Genomic DNA, 24,108 nt, shown 5'->3' on the forward strand with positions numbered 1-24,108 from the left:
CGTAAGCCAGCTTAGAGGGGCAAGAGCCAGCCTCGTTTATTGGCTCCCTTAGAGGAGGAAGCTTCTTCCCGGAGTCTCTCCCTGACTTTTTTTCGGAACGCCCACTGGAAACGGCTTCCAGTCTCTGATGTGACACTTGAACGCATAGATAACCTCGTCCGTCCACGCTGGGGGGGGGGGTCCTTTTTGATTGACCCCTTCAACCATCGCTTTGCCCCGCCAGGTGGGGAAGGGGATTCTGCTCCGACAACCACCGAGCGCTCTTTCCTTGGCCGCTTCAGCTTTTGGAGGAGGTCGTCCGCGGAGGCAAGCGGCTCTTTGCGTGCGAAGTTGACTCGGAGTTCGCCAGGCTTCCCTGCCGGGAAGAGGAGGAGGAGGAGGGGAAGCGACGAAGTGGGGCAGGGCCCTGAGCCTCCACTCAGCTGGTAATTTCCTCTTCTTCGTAAGCAGCAGCAGCAGCAGCGTATGGGTCAAAGGAGGAAGGCAGGGAGCTGGGGAAGCGAAACGTTGAGCCTTGTGGGAGACAACCTCTTTGTCATCCTGAATTCCTCTTGGGAATTTCTTCCTTTCTTCCTGAAGAAACAGAATTAGGATTCCCGGCTCACTCCCAGCTCCGTATTCTGTTTTGGGCATTGTTTTCTCCACGCGTTTAGCTCTCTTCTTCGCTGTTGGGTGGGAGGGAAGAGCTTGGCGGTTCAACTTTTGTTTCAAAATCTTTTCCGCTTTCTCTCTCTCTTTCTTTCTCTCACTTTCTTTTCTTTCTCTGTATGTGTAAGTAAATGCTGTAAAACCATGTCTTAAGAGACACTGGTTTTGGATTGAACAGGGGGAAACGAGACGTTGGGTATGAATGAAAAATAAACAGCCGCTTAGGATTATCATTATTTTGCCAATTTCTACGGGGACCCTTCCTCCATTTCCATGTATTTGGCTTCTGCCAAAATCGGCCGTGGGCTACATGAAGCCAGTGGGGCAGCAGAAAGAGGTTTGCCAAAGCGAGTGAAAACCCTGCCCCACCCCAGGCTTCCGAGATCACAGACCGTATTTTGTTCCTACCGAGGGTTTCCCCCCCCCAGCTTGCCAGGGGAACCCCGAAAAGCAGGTATTCACGTTCCCCTGTGAAAGAACAAGAAGGAAATGTTCTCAAGCTGTTGGATTCGGCAGCCTTTGCTAACTTCTGTGAGGCATCTTTAAAAATGGGCAAGGAGAATGTTTTAACTAGGCAGTCCCCATCATTTTAAATAAAAGTTTATGTGGCAATGAGATTTTATATATGTGTATAAAATCTAAGTTATGTATTAAAAAATGTAACATTTTATATATGTATATTTGTACACACACATAAAGAATTGTCTTAAAAATGTGAGTTCCAGGTATAGTTATAAATAAAGAAGTAGTAGATCTCACCATCTCCAGAACGTTTAAAAATTTAAATTTAAATAAATAAATTTATTACAAACTACTAAGATTTTTTCAGCCCCTGCTGACTAAATCGATTGGCCTTACATAAAAGTAAGCATCTCTTCAATATATATATACATATATATACTGTATACTGAATTTTTAAAATTAAGGCAGACTAGGATAGCGCTATTTCGGCCTTATTCTGGCCTCATCAGTTAGCCATACCCTTACTCGGATTTGATCCTGGCCTCCCTTAATTTTAAAAATTCAGCAAAAACATGTGATGCATAAAGAATATAGTTTGTTGGCTATGAATAAATTAACTGCCTTGAAATGGCCCTGGGTTGGGCCTAGAGGCAAAAAGGAGCTGTGACGTTCCTTCAATATACCAGTGAAAAAACACACATATATAAATATTGTTTGTTTGTTTGTTTGTTTATTTATTAGATTTGTATGCTGCCCCTCTCCGCAGACTCAGGGCGGCTCACAACAGTAAATTATAAATAATATAATATAAATATGTTTTTTCTGTTGGATCACCCTGGTATATTGAAGGAACGTCACAGCTCCTTTTTGCCTCTGGGCCCAACCCAGGGCCATTTCAAGGCAGTTAATTTATTCATAGCCAACAAACTATGTTCTGTATGTATCACATGTTTTTGCTGAATTTTTAAAATTAAGGGAGACCAGGATCAAATCCCAGTAAGGGTATGGCTAGCTGATGAGGCCAGAATAAGGCCGAAATAGTGCTATCCTAATCTCCCTTAATTTTCAAATTCAGCAAAAAAACATGTGACATACACACACACATACACACATATAATCTCACACACGCTTCTTCTTTTTCAGGGTCTTTTATTTTTAGTATGTGTTGGGGACAGTAATTAGGGCAGCTGTCCTCAGCCCCCTGTATGAAGGGAGGGGGATGTCATAGAAAGTTTGACTAATTTTTGAATTGATTTGATGACTCGTCGTCCCCCCCCCCAAGACAAATTATAATAAAAGTTTAATATTGGGCTGGGTTTTGTTTTGCGTTTTTTGTTTTTTTGAGAATTTGGGGTTCCACTGAATTAAATAGACAAAGGAAAACAGAAGAGGGCCGATTAGGTCCCACAGAGTTGGCCTTCTCCGGGTCCCATCGACATACAATGTCGTTTGGTGGGTCCCAGGGGAAGAGCCTTCTCTCTGGCGGCCCCGGCCCTCTGGAATCAACTCCCCCCGGAGATTAGAACGGCCCCCACCCTCCTTGTCTTTTGCAAATTACTCAAGACCCACCAGGCATGGGGGAACTGAGACACCTCCCCCAGGTTTTTATATTTTATGTTTGGTATGCATGTGTTGTATGGTTTTAATTGTTGAGGTTTTATATATACTTTTTTTAAAATATTAGATTTGTATTACTATTATATTGTTTTTGTTATTGTTGTGAGCTGCCCCAAATCTTCGGAGAGGGGCGGCATACAAATCTAGTAAATTATTATTATTATTATTATTATTATTATTATTATTATTATTATTATTATTACTTTTTTAAAAAGCAAGGAAAAAGTGTGCAGGCTTTATTCATATGAAAGTTATAATTTAAACAACTGATTGATTGATTAAATTGTAAGGTTTACTCTATTATTCCACAACCGAATGCCCTCCAGAGGTCTTGGGACCACAATTCCCAGAATCCTAAGCCGGAAGGGAACACACTAAGATGACCCCAAAATGGCGCCTTCCTTTTCCAGTCAGAATAGTAATTAGTGTTTGAAAATTCTGACCATTGATATTTGGGTAGATGGATTCTATCAAAGTTAAAGAAGGCATTTTCAAGAGTTTGGGGGCCTTTTCCATTCCCCCCTCCCTCCCCCCAAGATAACTAGAGATTGAATTTGGGGTTTGGGGCCTGCAAGAGCCTCTGTTCTGCCATTGAACCCCAACATAGCAGGGAGACAGTCTATCCTGTATGGCAGAGGTCTTCAAACTTGGCAACTTTAAGGCTTGTGGACTTCAACTCCCAGAATTCTCCAGCCACAAGCTATGCTGGTTGGAGAATTCTGGGAGTTGAAATCCACCAGCCTTAAAGTTGCCAAGTTTGAAGACCTCTGCTGTATAAGGATTCTCTCAAGACTTGTGAACTTCAAATCCCAGGATTCTCCAGCCATAGGTGGCTGACTGACTAGCTGGAGAATTCTGGGAGTTGAAGTCCACAAGTCATAAAGTTGCCAAGTTTGAAGATCTCTGCTGTATGGCATCGACCTTAAGAATGATCTATGATACATAGAAGTCTGACGGCAGAAAAAGACCTCATGGTCCATCTAGTCTGCCCTTATACTATTTTCTGTATTTTATCTTAGGATGGATATATGTTTATACCAGGCATGTTTAAATTCAGTTACTGTGGATTTATCTACCACGTCTGCTGGAAGTTTGTTCCAAGGATCTACTACTCTTTCAGTAAAATAATATTTTCTCATGTTGCATATTGAAAGGGATTATATAAATGCAAATTAGGTTAGGCCGGGGTAGGTAAAGTTGGCTCTTCTATGGCTTGTGGACTTCGCCTCCCAGATTTCCTGAGCCAATCATGCTACCTCAGGAATTCTGGGAGTTGAAGTCCATATATCATAGAAGAGCCAACTTTGCCTATCCCTGGGTAAGAATGTATTTTTGCCTTTCGTAAACTCCTCAAAACCCACCTCTGTCGTCAAGTGTGGGGGAACTGAGACATCTCCCCCTGCCTATGTAGTTTTAGTGCATGATATGACTGTATGTATGTTTTTTATATTGGGGTTCCTTGTTTTTAGATTTTTTAAATGTACAATTGCTATTTTAGATTTTAAATTATTAGATTTGTCAATACATATTGTTTTTCATCACTGTTGTGAGCCCCCCCCCCCCCCCGAGTCTGCGGAGAGGGGCGGCATACAAATCTAAATAATAATAATAATAATAATAATAATAATAATAATATTTTTTTACCTCGGGAGAAATATAATTTTTCTGTGAAACTCATAGTAAGACCAATTCTGGGATGAGTATATTTTAAGTGTGTAGGAATGTTTTGATTACCAAGATGGCCCTCTTGAGTCACTTCACCCAGTGGGCTGTACATAATCCCCAGGTTGTCAACCCAGAGGGTCTGTGACTGAAAGAACTGCTAGCTTTTGGCTACGTAGGGTGAGGTCAGGATGTATTTCCAAGCCTGGGCTTCCTAGATCAGCCTCTTACCTGCTTTTCAGGAGCTGCATGTTTTGGGTTTCCTTTGGGCATGGTACTAAGCCTTTGTTTAAAAAAAATATTCCCAATAGAAATAAAGAAAAACCTCCTAGTCTTTTCTTGACACGTTTTAAACTGAAAGAAAAGAGACTACAGGTAGTCCTCAGCTCATGACCGCACTTGAGCAAAAAAATTCTGTTACTAAGTGAGGCATTTGTGAAGTGAGTTTTGCCCCATGTTGTGATTTTTTCTTGCCACTGTTGTTAAAGTGAAGCACTGCGGTTAACCTAGTAACACAGGAGTTAAGTGAAATCTGGCTTCTCCATTGACTTTGCTTTTATTTATTTATTTACGTATTTATTTATTCATTCATTCATTCATTCATTCAATTTTTATGCCGCCCTTCTTAGACTCAGGGCGGTTTACAACATGTTAGCAATAGCACTTTTTAACAGAGCCAGCCTATTGCCCCCACAATCCGGGTCCTCATTTTACCCACCTCGGAAGGATGGAAGGCTGAGTCAACCTAGAGCCGGTGATGAGATTTGAACCGCTGACCTTCAGATCTAGTCAGCTTCAGTGACCTGCAGTACAGCACTCTACCAGCTGCGCCACCCCGGCTGCTTGTCAGGCGGTTATCAATGTTTATTAATTGTTAGTTTAATGTTTGTTTGTTTTTACTATTTTACTATTTATATTTGGCTTTTTAATATTGTGCTGTAGAATTATTGTTGTAAGCCGCCCTGAGTCCCATGGGATTGGGCAGCATAGAAGTCACAATCAGTCAATCAAAGAAAGAAGATCACATGACCCCAGGACACTGCAATGGTCATAAATGTGAATCAGTTGCCAAGGGTCTGGATTTTGATCATCTAACCATTGGGATGCTGCGACGGTCACAAGTGTGAAAAACAGTCAAAAAGTCCCTTTTTTTCAGTAATGTTGTAACTTTGAACGGTCACTAAATGTACTGTTGTAAGTTGAGGACTACTTGTATTGGGCAGACCTCGCTTGACTCTGTGTTCCCAGAATCTATATAGGCACTATCAAATAAAGACGATAAAGACGATAACTCAGAGCAAGATTCGCTTGAACAAAAATTTAATATTCAATTCTCTTCTAATCATACTTCTGGGACAAAATGATACTTTTAGAACAGGGGTGTCATTTAGGGCTGCATCAAAGTTGTGTTTGATTTCGGGGGGCTTGGGTGGGTGTGACCAGCTCGATACCTGCCCGAACGCCATCCCTCTGCTAAACAAATAATTCCCTCACCACTGTCAAACTATTCACTAAGGCTGCATTTCTATTACTCTTAGTCTTCTCATCGTTCCTGTCGCCCATCTCCTCCCACTTATGTCTGTCTGAGTGTAACTTGTTGCTTGTACCCTTACAATTTATATTAATAGTGATTTCTGATAGTCTCAAAATGGGTGAGCAGTGTGGTCGGGCGGTAGGAAAAGCAGGTAGGATGCTTGGCTGCAAAGCTAGAGGTATAACAAGCAGGAAGAGGGAGACTGTGATCCCCTTATATAGAGCGCTGGTGAGACCACATTTGGAGTACTGTGTTCAGTTCTGGAGACCTCATCTACAAAAAGATATTGACAAAATTGAACGGGTCCAAAGACGGGCTACAAGAATGGTCGAAGGTCTTAAGCATAAAACGTATCAGGAAAGACTTAATGAACTCAATCTGTATAGTCTGGAGGACAGAAGGAAAAGGGGGGACATGATCAAAACATTTAAATATGTTAAAGGGTTAAATAAGGTTCAGGAGGGAAGTGTTTTTAATAGGAAAGTGAACACAAGAACAAGGGGACACAATCTGAAGTTAGTTGGGGGAAAGATCAAAAGCAACGTGAGGAAATAATATTTCACTGAAAGAGTAGTAGATCCTTGGAACAAACTTCCAGCAGACGTGGTTGGTAAATCCACAGTAACTGAATTTAAACATGCCTGGGATAAACATATATCCATCCTAAGATAAAACACAGGAAATAGTATAAGGGCAGACTAGATGGACCATGAGGTCTTTTTCTGCTATCAGTCTTCTATGTTTCTATGTTTCTAATAATGATGGTTTCCTGATTGCTTATTTGACCCCATGACAATCATTGTGTTGCCTTTTTTCTTTTATGTACACTGAGAGCATATGCACCAAAGACAAATTACTTGTGTGCCCAATCTCACTTGGCCAATAAAGAATTCTATTCTATTCTATTCTATTCTATATCACTCGTGTCAGGGGCATCTGTGGTGGCCCGAGCGCTCTGCTGGTGAAAATGGATTCCTGAGCTCCATTTTCGGCTGTGATTACATCCTGGAATCCTCTGCCAGCGAAAATGGAACTCGTAAGAGCTGCGGATGGCCCTCTTGAGCTCTTTTTTTACTGGCAGAGGTATCACCAGCTGGTTCTTTGCTGTTTCCAGGGTGATCCCATGGGCCAGATCTAAGCACCCCATAGGCCGGATCCGGCCCACGGGTGTTGAGTTTCACACCCCTGATTTAGAACATAGTAAGTTCAACTCCAGTTCCTCCAGTTACAACATGTCAGACAGTCATAAAGGACTGCTGTCAGATGAAATGCAGTCCATTTGGTCCTTGAGTTAACAACTGTTGGTTTGGAACCCATTTGAATACGAGAACAGTACTGGAAAAAAAGTGTATTGCAATTGGTCCTCATACTTACGACTATTGCAGCATCAACAATGTGATTTAAAATTTGGTCACATGGCAATTGACATGTACTTACAATGGCTGCAGCATGCTGGGATCATGCGGTCATTATGACCTACCCAGCCAGATTCCCCATCCCCTGACAAAGTCAGTAGGGAAAGCCAGATTTGCTTAACGAACGCATGATACACTTAAGAGTGATTCGTTTAACAACCCCCCCCCCCAAAAAAAGAGGTCCTAATAAAATCAGGCTCGACTTACTTAAAAACTGCCTTGCTTAGCAATGTAAAATCCTGTCTTAATACCGGTTGTAAGTCGATACCTACTTGTAAACGCTTGACTAACTAACTAAGCATCATAAATCACAATGGAAAACTTCCTGCAATTTGAAGTGAGGTCGTGTAAGGCTTCTTGTTTTGGGGAAGAGGAAGCCCAGTTTCTTTAAAGAGTTAAAACTCTGTACTTTGGATCTCAGCTATGAGTCAAGAGGAGATACTGAAAATAAGACCTCCCCCGAAAATAAATCCTCTTCGGGAAATAAGAGCTCCCTGAAAATATTTAAAGGCATACACAGCGGGTCCCTGACATTTCCTCTTGGTTAGGTAGGGTTAGGGGGACAGAGCTGGAAATCAGGTAAGATGGCAAAAGGAGCCCCATCTTGCTCCACGCACCCCAAAATAATAGATTCTCCCTGAAAATAAATTTTGAGGTTCAAAAAATATATAAGACATCTTATTTTGGGGGAAAAACTAGCTCTTTTTTTTCAGCCATTGGATTTTTAAGTTGGCAATCCATGGGGGAAATTATGGTGGGGACATTAAAAATGTATTATTATTATTATTATTATTATTATTATTATTATTATTATTTATTGGATTTGTATCCTGCCCCTCTCCGCAGACTCGGGGCGGCTAACAACAATGATAAAAAACAGCATGTAACAATCCAATTAATAAAACAACTAAAAACCCTTATTATAAAGCCAAACATACACACAAACACACCATGCATAACTTGTAATGGCCTAGGGGGAAGGAATATCTTAACTCCCCCATGCCTGGCGATAAAGGTGGGTCTTGAGTAATTTGCGAAAGACAAGGAGGGTGGGCACCGTTCTAATCTCTGGGGGGAGTTGATTCCAGAGGGCCAGGGCCGCCACAGAGAAGGCTCTTCCCCTGGGGCCCGCCAAACGACATTGTTTGGTCGACGGGACCCGGAGAAGGCCAACTCTGTGGGACCTTATCGGCCGCTGGGATTCGTGCGGTAGAAGGCGGTTCCGGATGTATTCTGGCCCAATGCCATGTAGGGCTTCTTGTTGATCTCAAGAGGTTGAAACTAAAAATGATATTCCAGTCTGCAGTGAGCTAGTTTCAGATCAGGTAGTTTGTACTTTATTACTGCTTTTGCACCATCGTTCTAGCCACTTACTAGGGGACCAGGATATCCAAAACTCGTGTAACTTCAACACCTTCTTTGTTTTCTTGATAGGTTCCTTGACTTTTGATCAGCCTGCTAAAAGAATTATACATCCCTCATGAACATCCGAAGCAGGTAGGTACACCGTCTCTATATATATTGCGTGTGTGTGTGTGTGTGTAGCGCCTGTTGGAGCATATGCAGCTGTTGCATTAATGGCAGTTAAATTGAGATCTCCCACCTTCAAAGATAAACTAATTTCATTGCCAGTTGTCAGAAGTAAATTAAAATGAAAAGGTATTTTTGCTTTGTGTCCTCACAAGAAATATTTGCCCCTCTGTAAGCAGGCAGCAAAATGCTGGCCTTAAAATGGCCCTGTCTATTACTCAGGCTGTCCTTATGATGGTATATTAACAGCTCACCTTGCAGCGTTCAAAATTCATAGAAGGGCACTACAAATGCATTTCAAAGAATCCCCAGGACTGCATTTGATTTCCTAAGTTCCATAGCCCTTGCTTCCGTACAGTCCCTTTTCCTGCATGATGAAATACATTGCGAAGTAAAACCATGCTAAAACTGAAGTTGTTGATGGTGATTTGATCTATGCTAGAAATTAGCACTGTACTAGGGAAGGCCCAGATTCTCTCATTGCTAAATTGTAATTGGCCCCACCTCTATCCCATCTGTATAAGAAAGGTAAAAGCTCCCCTCGCACATATGTGCTAGTCGTTCCCAACTCTAGGGGACAGTGCTTATCTCCGTTACAAATCTGAAGAGTTAGCACTGTCTGAAGACCGTAGTCATGTGGCCGGCATGACAAAATGACAAATGTGCACAGAACACTGTTATCTTCCCACCAAAGTTGTGGTCCCTAATTGATTCTTTTTTCTTCTTTTTTTGAAAAAAAATTATTGATTTAAAATATATATATACACATTTAGAAAAAGTAACAAAAAAGAAAATAAACAAAAAATAAAACAAAACACATTCAGAAAAAAATAATAATAATTATCATCATAATATTAATTACTTATTTTAAGTACAATAAACAATATTAACTATAACAATAAACAAACAATATAATATATATCATTTAAATTCTCTTATGTGGAGGAAAATCATAATTCATCTTCTCTGATATCAAATTATTTTCTGGTGAAATATACAATCTCATTTAATAAATTTTCACCAGATTCAATGGGGTCTTCTATGTTGAATACCAAATCATCGGCAAATGCTTGGATCTTATATTCTTGCCCCTTTATTTTCAACCCTTTGATGTCTTTGTTAGATCGTATTTGTGTTAAGAAAACTTCTATAGCCAATACAAATATTAGAGGGGAGAGAGGGCATCCCTGCCTTACTCCTTTTTCAATGTTTATATTCTCTGTTAATTGCCCATTAATAATAAATTTTGCTGATTGTTTAGAATAGATGGTCCGAATAGTTCTTATAAATTTTTCTTTGAATTTCACCTTTATTAGTTGATTTATGAAAAAATTCCAATTTAAGTTATCGAACGCTTTTTCTGCATCTATTTGATTCTTAAAATATCTCATTTCTGTTAACTTTTAATATTTGTAGTTCTGCTTTTATGATGTAAGCTGGCTGCCCACAGTCTCCTAACAGTGAGGTGGACAGCAAATAAATGTAATTAATAAATATATTTAATAATTAATATAATTGAGGCTGGAGTTATTCAATTATTATATGATTTATCACCCCACAATTGATATACCAGCACAACTGCGGTTGAAGCATCCCTTGTTGGATGCTGCCTTAATTCCAAAGTGGTTTTTTTAAAAAATAGTTTAAGGATACAGGTTGGGACTGTGGAAATAATACCTATCTTGGTCTTTTCCTAACCTGGACATGTGTATGTTCTTCAGAATACCCCCAAACCTTCACATTTCTGGGTACTATTTAATTTTACTTAGCATTGCATTCTGGAGGCATGGAATAGGTTACTTAGAGGTGACATAGCGACTGTTAATTTAATGCAGCATTGCATAAGTCACCATGCTCTTCTCTTATCATGGCTGAGGTCTGGCAGTGGAAATGTTTCCAGGTGGGATTCAATTATGGAAATTTATAAGAATATAAACCAATTTGCTAGTGGTATGATTAGCTACCAGTAGTAAACTTACTTCCTTTGCTGCTTGAAGCCTGGTGCATAGATACCTGTAACCATTTTGTTAATCTTTTCAAACTCCATTTATGAGCGCAGGGTCTCCAGTTTCTCCAATGGCAGGGGAATTTGCTAAGGCTTTAAAGTTCAAAGATGTTTGGAAACTGAACTGATTTCACAAACCATTTTTGAGATTCAGTGCAGCAGAAATAAACAGGAATAAATAAATGTGAAACGATGGAAGAAGAGGAGATTGCAGAATTTTAGACGTGCTTGGACTACACACGCGTAACCCCTCAAATGCCATGGCTAGGATGAGAGATATGGGGCAGGCTGATCTGGAATGCCTTTTTGTTGTGCTTGAGTAGGACAGTCCCAATTTGCACATTTCTACTGTTTTTAACATACCCAAAAGGATTGTCGTTGCAAAACTTAAAATGGAATAATTCTTTTTTTAAAAAATATACAGTGATACCTTGTCTTACAAACTTAATTGGTTCCGGGACGAGGTTCTTAAGGTGAAAAGTTTGTAAGACGAAACAATGTTTTCCATAGGAATCAATGGAAAAGAGATTAATGCGTGCAAGCCCAAAATTCACCCCTTTTGCCAGACGAAGCGCCCGTTTTTGCGATGCGTGGATTCCCCTGAGGCTTCCCTCCATGGGAAACCCCACCTCCAGACTTCCGTTGCCAGCAAAGCACCTGTTTTTGCGCTGCTGGGATTCCCCTGCAGCATCACAAAAACACAGAAGTCTGGAGGTGGGGTTTCCCATACAGGGGAGCCTCAGGGAAATCCCAGCAGCACAAAAACGGGTGCTTCGCTGGCAACGGAAGTCTGGAGGCGGGGCATCCCAGAGGCGGCGGTGGGTTTGTAAGGTGAAAATAGTTTGTAAGAAGAGGCAAAAAAATCTTAAATCCCGGGTTTGTATCTCGAAAAGTTTGTATGACGAGGCGTTTGTAAGACGAGGTATCACTGTATTTTATTAATTTTCAAAAAACAAACAGACATAACATACAACATTTAGTGGAGCTACAATCGCTCCGCTCAAAGTAGAATTCATCATTTAAAATGGAATAATTCTTAATTTCAACTCAGTAACAGAAGGCCAAGATGAAACTCATAGATAACATTAGGAAGACACGGAGCTTAGAAAACCTCTTGACTTCAGCGTTGAGTAAGTTGACAACCATTGACTGAGAGTCTAGGCTGCTTGGCTAAGATTACTGGATTAATGCACTCATGATCAAAATTGCTGGTATTTTGTTGGTGGGGCTAGGAGACCAATGCAATCTAGCCAGTGGTGGGATTCAATTTTTTTTTACTGCCAGTTTTGTGGGTGTGACTTGTGGATTCCAACTCCCAGAATTCCTCAGCCAGATTTGTTGAGGAAGGTGACTGAGGAATTCTGGGAGTTGAAGTCCACAAGTCTTAAAAGTTGCCAAGGTTGGAGACCCCTGCCTTAGTGGGTGTGGCTGGGGGAGGTTCCTGCAAAATCCCCATTTCCTCCCGATCAGCTGGGACTCTGGAGGCAGAGAATAGATGGAGGCAAGGCCAGTCAGAAGTAGTATTTAACGGTTTTCCAGAACTACTCAAAAGTTCTGCTACCGGTTCTACAGAACTGATCAGAACCTGCTGAGTCCCACTTCTGAATCTAGCCCAAATCAATTGGTAGATGTGGCAATGACGTGTCCATTCAGGAGTGTAGCATTATTATAATTTCTCGGGTGTTTCCTGCTTTGGTCTGTGGCTCATAGGGAGATGATACGCAGAACAGGATGTCAGTCACCAGTCTTGACCCTCTCTGGGGAGTGGATCATAATAGCTGGAATAAAATTAGGTGGTTTAATTAAATTGGAGCAGAACTGAACAGAAGGATGCACTGTATCATTTGGCGAGCTGGAAGAAATTCAGATTTTAGTATATTGTTATGATCAATGGTCCTTTTCCTCTTTGGAAAGCATAACATTATAATTGCTCTGGGGGTGCAGTTGAAAGCCAGGAATAGCCAAGAATCAGAGGAAATCTCTAAGCTGCCATAGAGTACAGGTAGTCCTTGACTTGGGACCACAAACGAGCTCCAGGTTCCTGTTGCTAAGTCTTGAGATAGTTGTTCAGTGAATTCTGTCTCATCTTACGATCTTTCATGCCACACTACTGAAATGAATCACTACAATTGTTAAGTGAATCACTGCAATTGTTAAAATAGTAACCCAGTCACAAAGGTTGATCACATGACCCCTGGACACTGCAAACTCCACCCAGTGTCCACTTGGAGTTGGGCGGCTTATAAAATCTAATAAAATAAATGAATATGAGCCAGTTGCCAAGTGGGGGAATTTTGATTATATGACCCATGTGGATACTACAATGGTCGTAAGTGTGAAAAAAAAGTCATAAGTCACTACTTTCAGTGCCGTTGTAATTTCAGGCGGTCACTAAATGAATGGTTGGGGCTACCTATATAGTGGTACCCTTGTTTAGATGGTTTTCATGGGGAGTAGAACATCCTTCCAGCTCTGAAGCATTTTAGACAGTATGGAGTTCCTAAAATTAGAGCAGGGGTCCCCAACCTGTGGGCCACAGTGCACTTCCAGGCCAGGGCCTAATTGCCACTGGGCCACAAGAGTGGCTGGCCAGTTCATGTCCGTCTGCACACGCACCCACTCGTGCAAGCGTCACGGCACACGTGACCCCACTCACACGAGCCTCATGGGTGCTCACGTATGCGCCAGTCCTTTCCCCCAAATCATCCCCTCTTTCCTTCCCCACTCCAGGTCATCATCCCAGGGCTGTCTTAACGCATGGGCCTGATGGGCACTTGCCCGTGGGCGCCCCAAGAATAGGGACCCCATACTAATCTGTGTATGTTAACCCTTCAATGCACCTTGCATACAAATCTAATAAATAATAATAATCATATAAATACAGCTATTTATTTATTTATTTATTGGGTTTGTGTGCATTATTACATTTTACACTTTATTTTTTATTAATACTAACATGCAAATATATGTTTAGTTTTATCAACCTTTTACATTTTTATTCCTGAGAGTAGTTTTCGTAGGGGACCCAGTACAGTGTTCCCTCGATTTTCACAGGTTCGAACTTCGCGAAAAGTCTATACCATGGTTTTTCAAAAATATTAATTAGAAAATACTTCACGGTTTTTTTTCCTATACCACGGTTTTTCCCGCCCAATGACATCATATATCATCGCCAAACTTTCGTCCGCCTTTAATAAATATTTTTTTTAATAAACTTTAATAAATAAACATGGTGAGTAATAATCTAAATGGTTGCTAAGGGAATGGGAAATTGAAGTTTAGGGTTTTAAAGTGTTAAGGGAAGGCTTGTGATACTTATTCATAGCCAAAAATAGTGTATTTACTTCCGCATCTCTACTTCGCGGAAATTCGACTTTCGCGGGCGGTCTCGGAATGCATCCCCCGCGAAAATCGAGGGAACACTGTATACTGCTTTGCCCGGAGACTGTAATGATATCTATTAAGACAGTCCTGCGTCAACCAGGAAACATTGGGGGACTCTGCGATAGAGAAATTGGTGCAAGAGAAGAGTTATTCCACTGACATTACCCCTTGGGGATTAAACAGAGCCTCCATACTACCAAGCATTGTACATCACCGCTGCAATGAGCCGCTGGAGAACAGCAGGAGAGAAAGCTGTTAAATTTCATAGACTGCTTATAGATTTCTTAGAAACCCCCCAGTTTAGGAATCAGGCTGCTGGTTTAGAGAATCCCCCTGAACTAGACTAAAACAGTAACTATAGTTCAAATTGTGGGATCCCTCAAAAGCATAGCCTGTCAATCAGAAAAATTGGAGAAAGCTTTACAGGTAGTCCGACCACAATTACAACCACAGTTAAGCCCAGAATTTTGGGTGTGAGTCCACATGGTTGCTAAGTGGGCTACCATGCGACCTGACTTGATTTTACTGTTGTTTTTACTATGGTCGTTAAGCAATTTATATGATCGTTATGCAAATGCGGTATATCCGGTGGACAGTTTTTGCCATTTCTGCCACAAAATAGCCAAAAATAAAAGTGAAAAATTGTCACAGAGAGTCACAAGTGCAAGCTAGCTGCTAAGTGCCCAAAATTCTACCATGTGACAGCGCATGGTCTGTGTGTACAGCAATAATAATTTTGGGGATGGCTCATAAATAGCATTTTTCAAATTTGTTATAGCTTCAAACAGTGGTTAAAGTGAGGACTGCCTGTCCTGTGATTTATTTACTTAAGCATGGTGTAGAACATGAGTGCAGAATGAGATTCCTTGTTGTTGTTGTTGTTGTTATTATTATTATTATTATTATTATTTATTAGATTTGTATGCCGCCCCTCTCCGTAGACTTGTTACACTTTAAGTCTTGATTGCTTGAATTTCAGGTGCCCTTGTACCCTATTGGAAAAACAAGGGCTCATACTAGCAAGTTGCTTTACAATGGAGTAGGTAGGATATAAAAGGCATAGAAGAGGTCTCTGCATTATATTTTCAGGTGATTTCAGCACTTTGCCCCATTTTTTCTGTTTTGATGATGAAGCCGAGAGCACAATTGCAATGCAGTTGTGTCCATAATTACTGCATCTCTCAGTAGGATTGACTCATCATCGCGTGTGGGGAGAGATGGGGCTAGGAAGGTGGACAGAAGAAACCTAACAGGAAGAAGTGGAAATGTGAGGTTTGGCAATACAGGTAGTCCTTGACTTACGACCACAATTGACTCCAAAATTGACTCAAAATTTGTTGCTAAGTGAGAAATTTGCTAAGTGAACTTAGCCCCATTTCACAACTTTTCGTACCACGTTTGTTAAGTGAATCACTGCAATTGTTAATTTACGTATTTTTGGGAGTATAAGACGCACCTTAGTTTTGGGGGAGGAAAATAGGGGGGGAAATCTGCCTACTAGGTATTTACCTGGCTAGCATCCTTAGTCTGGTCAGATTCAGCACATTATTTTATCCTCTAGTTAGGGCTTTAAAAAACTTTATTTCGAGTGAGTAGCAATGAAAAAATGGCTGCAAGAGCCGTGGAAGATTGTTAGCACCTCGTTAGGACTTGTGGGGAGGGGGGCTTCAAAAAAGCTGCAGAGTATAAGATGCACCCAAATTTTCAGCCTGTTTTTTTGGGAGGTACATCTTATACTCTGAAAAATACGGTAGTAACACAGTTAAGTGAACTGGCTTCCCCATTGACTTTGCTTGTCCGTAGGTGGCAAAAGGGGATCACATATTTAATGTTCCAAATGTAAAATAATGCACTTGGGGAAAAGGAATCCTCAATCTGAGTATTCTATTGGGAGTTCTGTGTTAGCAAAAAACTTCAGAAGAGAAGGATTTAGGGGTAGTGATTTCTGACAGTCTCAAAATGGGTGAACAGTGCTAGAGGTATAACAAGCAGGAAGAGGGAGATTGTGATCCCGCTATATAGAGTGCTGGTGAGACCACATTTGGAATAATACTGTGTTCAGTTCTGGAGACCTCACCTACAAAAAGATATTGACAAAATTGAACGGATCAAAGACGGGCTACAAGAATGGTGGAAGGTCTTAAGCAGAAAACTCAATCTGTATAGTCTGGAGGACAGAAGGAAAAGGGGGGACATGATCGAAACATTTAAATATGTTCAAGGGTTAAATAAGGTTCAGGAGGGGAGTGTTTTTAATAGGAAAGTGAACACAAGAACAAGGGGGCGCAATCTGAGGTTAGTTGGGGGAAAGATTAGAAGTAACGTGAAAAAATATTATTTTACTGAAAGAGTAGTAAATGCTTGGAACAAACTTCCAGCAGACGTGGTTGGTAAATCCACAGTAACTGAATTTAAACATGCCTGGGATAAACATATATCCATCCTAAGATAAAATACAGGAAATAGTATAAGGGCAGACTAGATGGACCATGAGGTCTTTTTCTGCCGTTAGTCTTCTGTTTCTATCCACCCCGAGTCTGCGGAGAGGGGCGGCATACAAATCTAATATATTACTATTATTATTATTATTATTATTATTATTATTATTATTATTAAACTTTTAACTCCCAGAATTCCCCAGCCAGCCATGTTGTCTACACTTCTTCAAATTGCTAACGTTGAGAAATGCTGCTTTGGAGACCTTGAAGTTATAACCCAAATTTTTTTGGTGTGTGTGTGTGTTTAGATCGAAACAGACTTCGCTTTCATTGCTTCAAGCTGATAAAGGGGGAAATCTGTATCTTTTTCTGGTAGAGGGGGAATATGAAAATCTGCCAATACAGGGTTATTTTGGTAGTTCTAAATCTCTGCTCAACATACATAGAAACATAGAAGTCTGACGGCAGAAAAAGACCTCATGGTCCATCTAGTCTGCCCTTATACTATTTCCTGTATTTTATCTTACAATGGATATATGTTTATCCCAGGCATGTTTAAATTCAGTTACTGTGGATTTACCAACCACATCTGCTGGGAGTTTGTTCCAAGGATCTACTACTCTTTCAGTAAAATAATATTTTCTCATGTTGCCTTTGATCTTTCCCCCAACTAACTTTAGATTGTGTCCCCTTGTTCTTGTGTTCCCCTTCCTATTAAAAACACTTCCCTCCTGGACCTTATTTAACCCTTTAATATATTTAAATGTTTTGATCATGTCCCCCCTTTTCCTTCTGTCCTCCAGACTACACAGATTGAGTCCATGAAGTCTTTCCTGATACGTTTTATGCTTAAGACCTTCCACCATTCTTGTAGCCCATCTTTGGACCCGTTCAATTTTGTCAATATCTTTTTGTAGGTGAGGTCTCCTCACCTACAAAATGCATTTCCCTGTTCATAGAATCACCCCTTGCTTCCCTTCCTAAGAAAAGCTGGTTTCGTTAGCATTAAAACGTCTACCTTTTTTTAAAAAAAGAAAGTGAAATTATAAAATTGAAATCAGGATATTTTTTCTCTATGCTTTTCTGCAATGTGTTGTTGTTCCTTAAGTTTAAGCTTTAAAGCCTTACTTTAAAAAAAAAACTTCTGAAAAGCTTTTAACTGTTCCTCTGATTATTCTCCCCCCCCTTCCTTTCTTGCAAGCATATTACAATATCTCATAAATCCACGCAGCCTTGGGAGTTTTTCCTTTAGGTGCTTCTGATTCAGCCTGCTGAAGTGTGTGACTGACAGTGAAAGGAAGTGTGGCAAGGAAAGGGTTAAGGTCTGCCATTTTGTTATGTAACACCCTTAATGGACATATCAGTGAATGGCATGAAGATGGCAGGACTTAACCGTTTACATGCTGCAGCCCAGGCCTTTCAGTTCGGACAAGCCTAGGAGTTGTGGGGCAACTGAGGGCATTTTTTTTTATTTCCAGGAAAAAAACTTGGATTTTTTTTCCTTTCAAAGGCAGCACATCCTTATCTCCACCCCTTTTTTCATCTATTATAATTATCATTCAATTTTTGTTTGGCTAAATGATATTAAACTTTATTTTAAAATTAGAATGCTAGTAACAGGCATCCATAAATCACCTGGAAACCATTTTTAATAAAGGGTTTGGAAGGGAGCAGTAATTTAAATAGAACTCATGCCAGAATCACAATGTTTAGGAAAGCAAGAATTTAAATGAGCTGAAGGAAGAAAAAATAAACCCAAGCCTTTAAGTACTACAGTACTTCTGCAGTTTACCAGCAGTTTGAGACATGGAAGATTGCTTAGGGTTTAGTAAGCTGAGAGTTTTCTGATCAAAATTATTGGCAACCGAAGGTTTTATTTTTATTTATTTTATTATGCTCCTGAGCTAATACGAGTTATGTATGGTTTTGTTTGGGTTGTGTGATGAACATTTTTATGATAAGGGTTTTTATCTGTTTTTAATATTGGATTTGTATATTGTGTATTGTGTTGTGAGCCGCCCCGAATCTTCGGAGAGGGGCGGCATACAAATCTAATAAATTATTATTATTATTATGTCAGTACAACACAGCAAACGAGATCACTATGCTGGATTTCGTATTTCATCACCAGTCGGGCGCTTCCCAAGCATCTAAGACTGCGTGATGTAGCAGCGAATTATGTTTGCCGATCCCAGTAAAGCGGCCTTTTGCAATTGACAGATGGAGATTTTGTCAATTACGATGGTTTTCAAGTGTCCACTGAGATCCTTTGGCACTGCGCCCAGCGTGCCAAATACCACTGGGACCACTTTCACTGGCTTATACCAGAGTCGTTGCAGCTTTATTAATTATTATTATTATTATTATTATTATTATTATTATTATTATTATTATTTTACTGATTGCCCTTAGAGCAAAGCAAGTTTTTAAATTGAATTCCCTTAGTATTTCCTGCTTGTTTGTATTCCATCCTGAGGTGTTAAATATATTAGCCACTTTCAACTGTCCGGCCTTTAGCTCATTTGAGAAATATTTTTGAATATACAGGATAGTAGATAACCATTTGTGGATAACCATTAGACTAAAATGGTGTGAGGAGAGGGGTTGGACTGGAATAGGGGTGTCAAACTCAATTTCATTGAGGTCCGCATTAGGGTTGTGGTTGATTTCGGGGAGCCGGGTAGTTGTGATCAACTCGATGTTGTTTGCATCTAGGGGGGCATTTGTGGCTGGGGGGGATTGGGGGCAGGTCTATTGTGTCCAGGGGGTTGCGGCCCCTCACTGACTCCATAGCAGACCTAAGGCTGACCGTGTTACGGCCCAGATGGCCACCACCAAGTTTTAATTTAATTTCTTAAATTTATAAGCTGCCTAACTCCTTCAGACTCTGGGCGGCGTACAGCAAATAAAAAGAATGTAAGAACAATTAAAAACCCCAAAATTAAACATTAATTTATTTGTTACGGCCTAGATGGCCACCACCACCACCACGTTTTAATTTAATTTATTAAATTGATAAGCTGCCCAACTCCTTCGGATTCTGGGCTGCATACAGCAAATAAAAATAATGTAAGAACAATTAAAACCCTGAAAATAAAATAATAATTCAACAAAACATTTGTTTCTTCTTGGCTGGAACTACAGTATATGGTCTTGTTCAATGGCTCCAGGCCTGCCAGTAGAGCAGGTCTTCACAGCTTTCCGGAAGGCTAGAGGATGGGGATGGTATGAATCTCCAGGGATAGTTGGTTCCAGAGGACCAGGGCCGCTACAGAAAAGGCCCTCCCATATCGTCCCGCCAATTGGCATTGTTGGACCGATGGGACCTGGAGAAGGCCAACCCCATGGGCTCTAATCAGTTTTAGAACAGTACCTGGCCGACGGTCCTACACTGTTTTCCAAGGCAGCCTCGCGGGCCACATTTAACCACATTGCAGGTCGGATCTGGGCCTCAGGCCTTACGTTTGACACCTCTGGAATAGAAGAAATCCAAGGTCATTTGCAACCCTGTGATTCTGTACCAAGGCTTTGTGGCAGTACTAAAGATAATATATTTTATTTTTTAAGATTTAAAAAAGTTAATTTCAAAAATACACAACAGTTTCTTTGCGGGTAGGTGGATATGTATGTATGTATGTATGCATGCATGCATTTAATTAATTAATTAATTTGACTTCTATGCTGCCCAATCCCGAAGGACTCAGTGTCGTTTACAACAGTATAAAATACAAAAACAGTAAAAAAAAGAAGTCAAATATAGAATCTGACTTATAAAACCATAATTAAAAGCCATAATAAACTAACCCAACATGCATACTTGACATTCATAAGACAAAGGCAGGTAGTCTTTGACATACAGTACAACCATAATTGGGAACAGAATATCCATTGCCAAGCAAAGTAGTTGCTAAGTCAGTCGTGTCTGATATGACTTTATTGCCTGTTGTTAAGCAAACCATGCCGCCTTTAAGCAAAATGTGCCATGTCCCCGTTGCTTGTCAGCTGGGAAGGTCAGAAGTGATTATCACATGATCCTGGGACGTCACAACCATCGTAAACGGTGAAGGGCTGCCCGTTGCCGGCGCTCCCGGTGCGCTCCCGGCGATGGGCATGCATGCATCCGGCGCATGGATGCTGGAACAATATTCGGCTTCTGTGCATGTGCAGGGAGCGAAATCTCATGGAGGATGCTCCTGCGCATGAGGTTTCGACGATTTTAAGTGGTTTCTTTGCTTCTGTGCATGCGTAGAAGTAAAAAAAAATGCCAAAAAATGGTGAAATCTCACACACGCGAGCTTCCTCACGTGAGATTTCACTTCCTGCGCATGCGCAGAAACCAAATCTTGCAGGGGGCGCACGTCAATGACGTGCAACTGCGTACACATCACAATTTTTGTTATCACTATAGTGTGGCCCGAACTGGGTGCAGCCCACTACAGATTGTAAACATACGCCAGTTGCCAAGCACCCAAATTTTGTTCGCGGGGCAGTGGGGATGCCACAAACAAAATGTGGGTGCTTGGCAACTGCCGCCAACAGACATAGAAACATAGAAGACTGACAGCAGAAAAAGACCTCATGGTCCATCTAGTCTGCCCTGTATAGTAAAATACTATTTCCTGTATTTTATCTTACAATGGATATATGTTTATCCCAGGCATGTTTAAATTCAGTGACTGTGGATTTACCAACCACGTCTGTTGGAAGTTTGTTCCAAGGATCTACTACTCTTTCAGTAAAATAATATTTTCTCATGTTGCTTTTGATCTTTCCCCCAACTAACTTCAGATTGTGTCCCCTTGTTCTTGTGTTCACTTTACTATTAAAAATACTTCCTTCCTGAACCTTATTTAACCCTTTAACATATTTAAATGTTTCTATCATGTCCCCCCTTTTCCTTCTGTCCTCCAGACTATACAGATTGAGTTCATTAAGTCTTTCCTGATACGTTTTATGCTTCAGACCTTCCACCATTCTTGTAGCCTGTCTTTGGACCCGTTCAATTTTGTCAATATCTTTTTGTAGGTGAGGTCTCCAGAACTGAACACAGTACAGTGTTCCCTCAATTTCCACTGGGGATGCGTTCCGAGACCGCCTACGAAAGTCGAATTTCCGCGAAGTAGAGATGCGGAAGTAAATACACCATTTTTGGCTATGGACAGTATCACAAGCCATCCCTTAACACTTTAAACGCCTAAAATTACCATTTCCCATTCCCTTAACAACCATTTACTCACCATTGAATAAGACACTTAGTGATCCTGATATTTATAACCATAATTATTTATTAACAATAATTTTTTTTTTGTTATTTATTTGCAAAAAATATGAGTTTGGTGATGACGTATGACATCATTGGGTGGGGAAAATCGGGGTACAGGGGGAAAAAAGTGAAGTATTTTTTAATTGATATTTTTTGAAAAACCGTGGTATAGGCTATTCGCGAAGTTCGAACCCGTGAAAATCGAGGGAACACTGTATTCCAAATGTGGTCTCACCAGCATTCTATATAGCGGAATCATAATCTCCCTCTTCCTGCTTGTTATTCCTCTAGCTATGCAGCCAAGCATCCTACTTGCTTTTCCTACCGCCGACATAAGGGCAAGGATTGAATATCATATAAGTCACTTTTTATCAGTGCCACTGTAACTTCAAACCATTTCTAAGCGAGTGGCTGAAAGTCGAAAGCTATATTATTATTTACCTGATGCTTTCTCTTCAAGAAACTTTTATCTCTGGTCCCGTGGGTGCAATATATAAGGACCACAGCCCAGTGGGACCAGAGCGCACGCTTTGAAAGTACAAGCCCCAGGAGCATTCACCAGCATCTCCGGTGAAAAGGGTTTCTGGTAAGCCCGTTGTAGGCAACTCTCGTATTGGTTCAGCCACCTGGAGAACATTTTCCTCTCAGTAAATAAGAGGACAGATTTTCTTGCAATGTGGAACAGTGATTTGATTGGATTTAATTGGATTTGTATGCTGCCCCTCTTCGCAGACTCGGGGCAGCTAACAACAGTAGTAAAACAGCATATGACAATCCAATATTAAAACAATTTAAAACCCTTATTGTGAAACCAAACATACATACATACATACATACATACATACCATGCATAAAATTGTAAAGGCTAGGGGGAAAGTGTATCTCAGTTCCCCCATGCCTGGCGGCAAAGGTGGGTTTTAAGAAGCTTACGAAAGGTAAGGAGGGTGGGAGCAATTCTAATCTCTGGGGGGAGTTGGTTCCAGAGGGCCGGGGCCACCACAGAGAAGGCTCTTCCCCATGTCCCGCCAAGCGACATTGTTTAGTTGATGGGACCCGGAGAAGATCCACTCTGTGGGACCTAACTGGTCGCTGGGATTCATGCGGCAGAAGGCGGTCTCGCAGATATTCTGGTCCGGTGCCATGAAGGGCTTTATAGGTCATAACCAACACTTTGAATTGTGACCGGAAACTGATCGGCAACCAATGCAGACTGCAGAGTGTTGGTGTAACATGGGCATATTTGGGAAAGCCCATGATTGCTCTCGCAGCTGCATTCTGCACAACCTGGAGTTTCCGAACACTTTTCAAAGATGGAGAAGGTGCTGGACTTGAAACAAGGACAGGGGTCTCCATTCTTGGTGCGTGTTGGCTGAGGAATTCTGGGAGTAGAAGTACACAAGCTGTCGTGGTTGGAGACCCAGTAGTAGTTCGGAGACCCAGTAGTAGTTCGGGTTCAGGTTCGGGAGAACGCCGAGAAGCCCCCCGGCTGTTTTAAAAGGTCTGGTCTGACAGATAGAGCCATTTTGCGATCTGCGGTGGGTTCGTAAGCCGAAAAAAGTTCGTAAGAAGAGGCAAAAAATTTCCGAACCCCAGGTTCGTATCACGAGGGGTTCGTATCACGAGGGGTTCGTATCACGAGGGGTTCGTATCACGAGGGGTTCGTATCACGAGGGGTTCGTATCACGAGGGGTTCGTATCACGAGGGGTTCGTATCACGAGGGGTTCCTCTGTGTTTTTGCGCTGCTGCAATTTCACTGAGTCTCCCCTCCTCCGGACTTCCATTGCCAGCCCGTTTTTGTACTGCTGGGATTCCCCTGCTGGGATTTCCCTGCAGCATCACAAAAACACGGAAGTCTAGAGGTGGGTTTTCCCATGGAGGGGAGCCTCGGGGGAATCCCAGCAGTGCAAAAACGGGAGCTTCACTGGCAACGGAAGTCCGGAGGCGGGGCATCCCAGCGGCAGCGGCGGGTTTGTAAGGTGAAAATAGTTTGTAAGAAGAGGCAAAAAAATCTTAAAGCCCGGGTTTGTATCTCGAAAAGTTTGTATGACGAGGCATTTCTAAGACAAGGTATCACTGTATTTGGAGAACTGCCTATCTGTCAAGCCAAGTAGACATTTGATATCCTCCATTTGGGGGCTGAGAGGATAGA

At 41.2% G+C, this 24,108-nt stretch overlaps 1 protein-coding gene across 4 annotated transcripts in view; it reads left to right on the forward strand.

The window, feature by feature from the left end:
* Positions 1 to 24,108, forward strand: part of GATAD2A (GATA zinc finger domain containing 2A) — a 160,048-nt gene that overhangs the window by 68,399 nt on the left and 67,541 nt on the right. For 3 of the 4 annotated variants that reach the window (XM_070746378.1, XM_070746362.1, XM_070746352.1), the window contains exon 2: positions 8,773 to 8,835. The gene's annotated coding sequence lies outside the window, so the exon portion shown is untranslated. Of the gene's footprint in view, positions 1 to 164; positions 426 to 8,772; positions 8,836 to 24,108 lie in introns of those variants that run through there. The other variant, XM_070746372.1, reaches the window with a different exon arrangement.

Source organism: Erythrolamprus reginae, chromosome 1 (assembly GCF_031021105.1).
Source record: "Erythrolamprus reginae isolate rEryReg1 chromosome 1, rEryReg1.hap1, whole genome shotgun sequence".
Classification (NCBI taxonomy): Eukaryota; Metazoa; Chordata; class Lepidosauria; order Squamata; family Dipsadidae; genus Erythrolamprus; species Erythrolamprus reginae.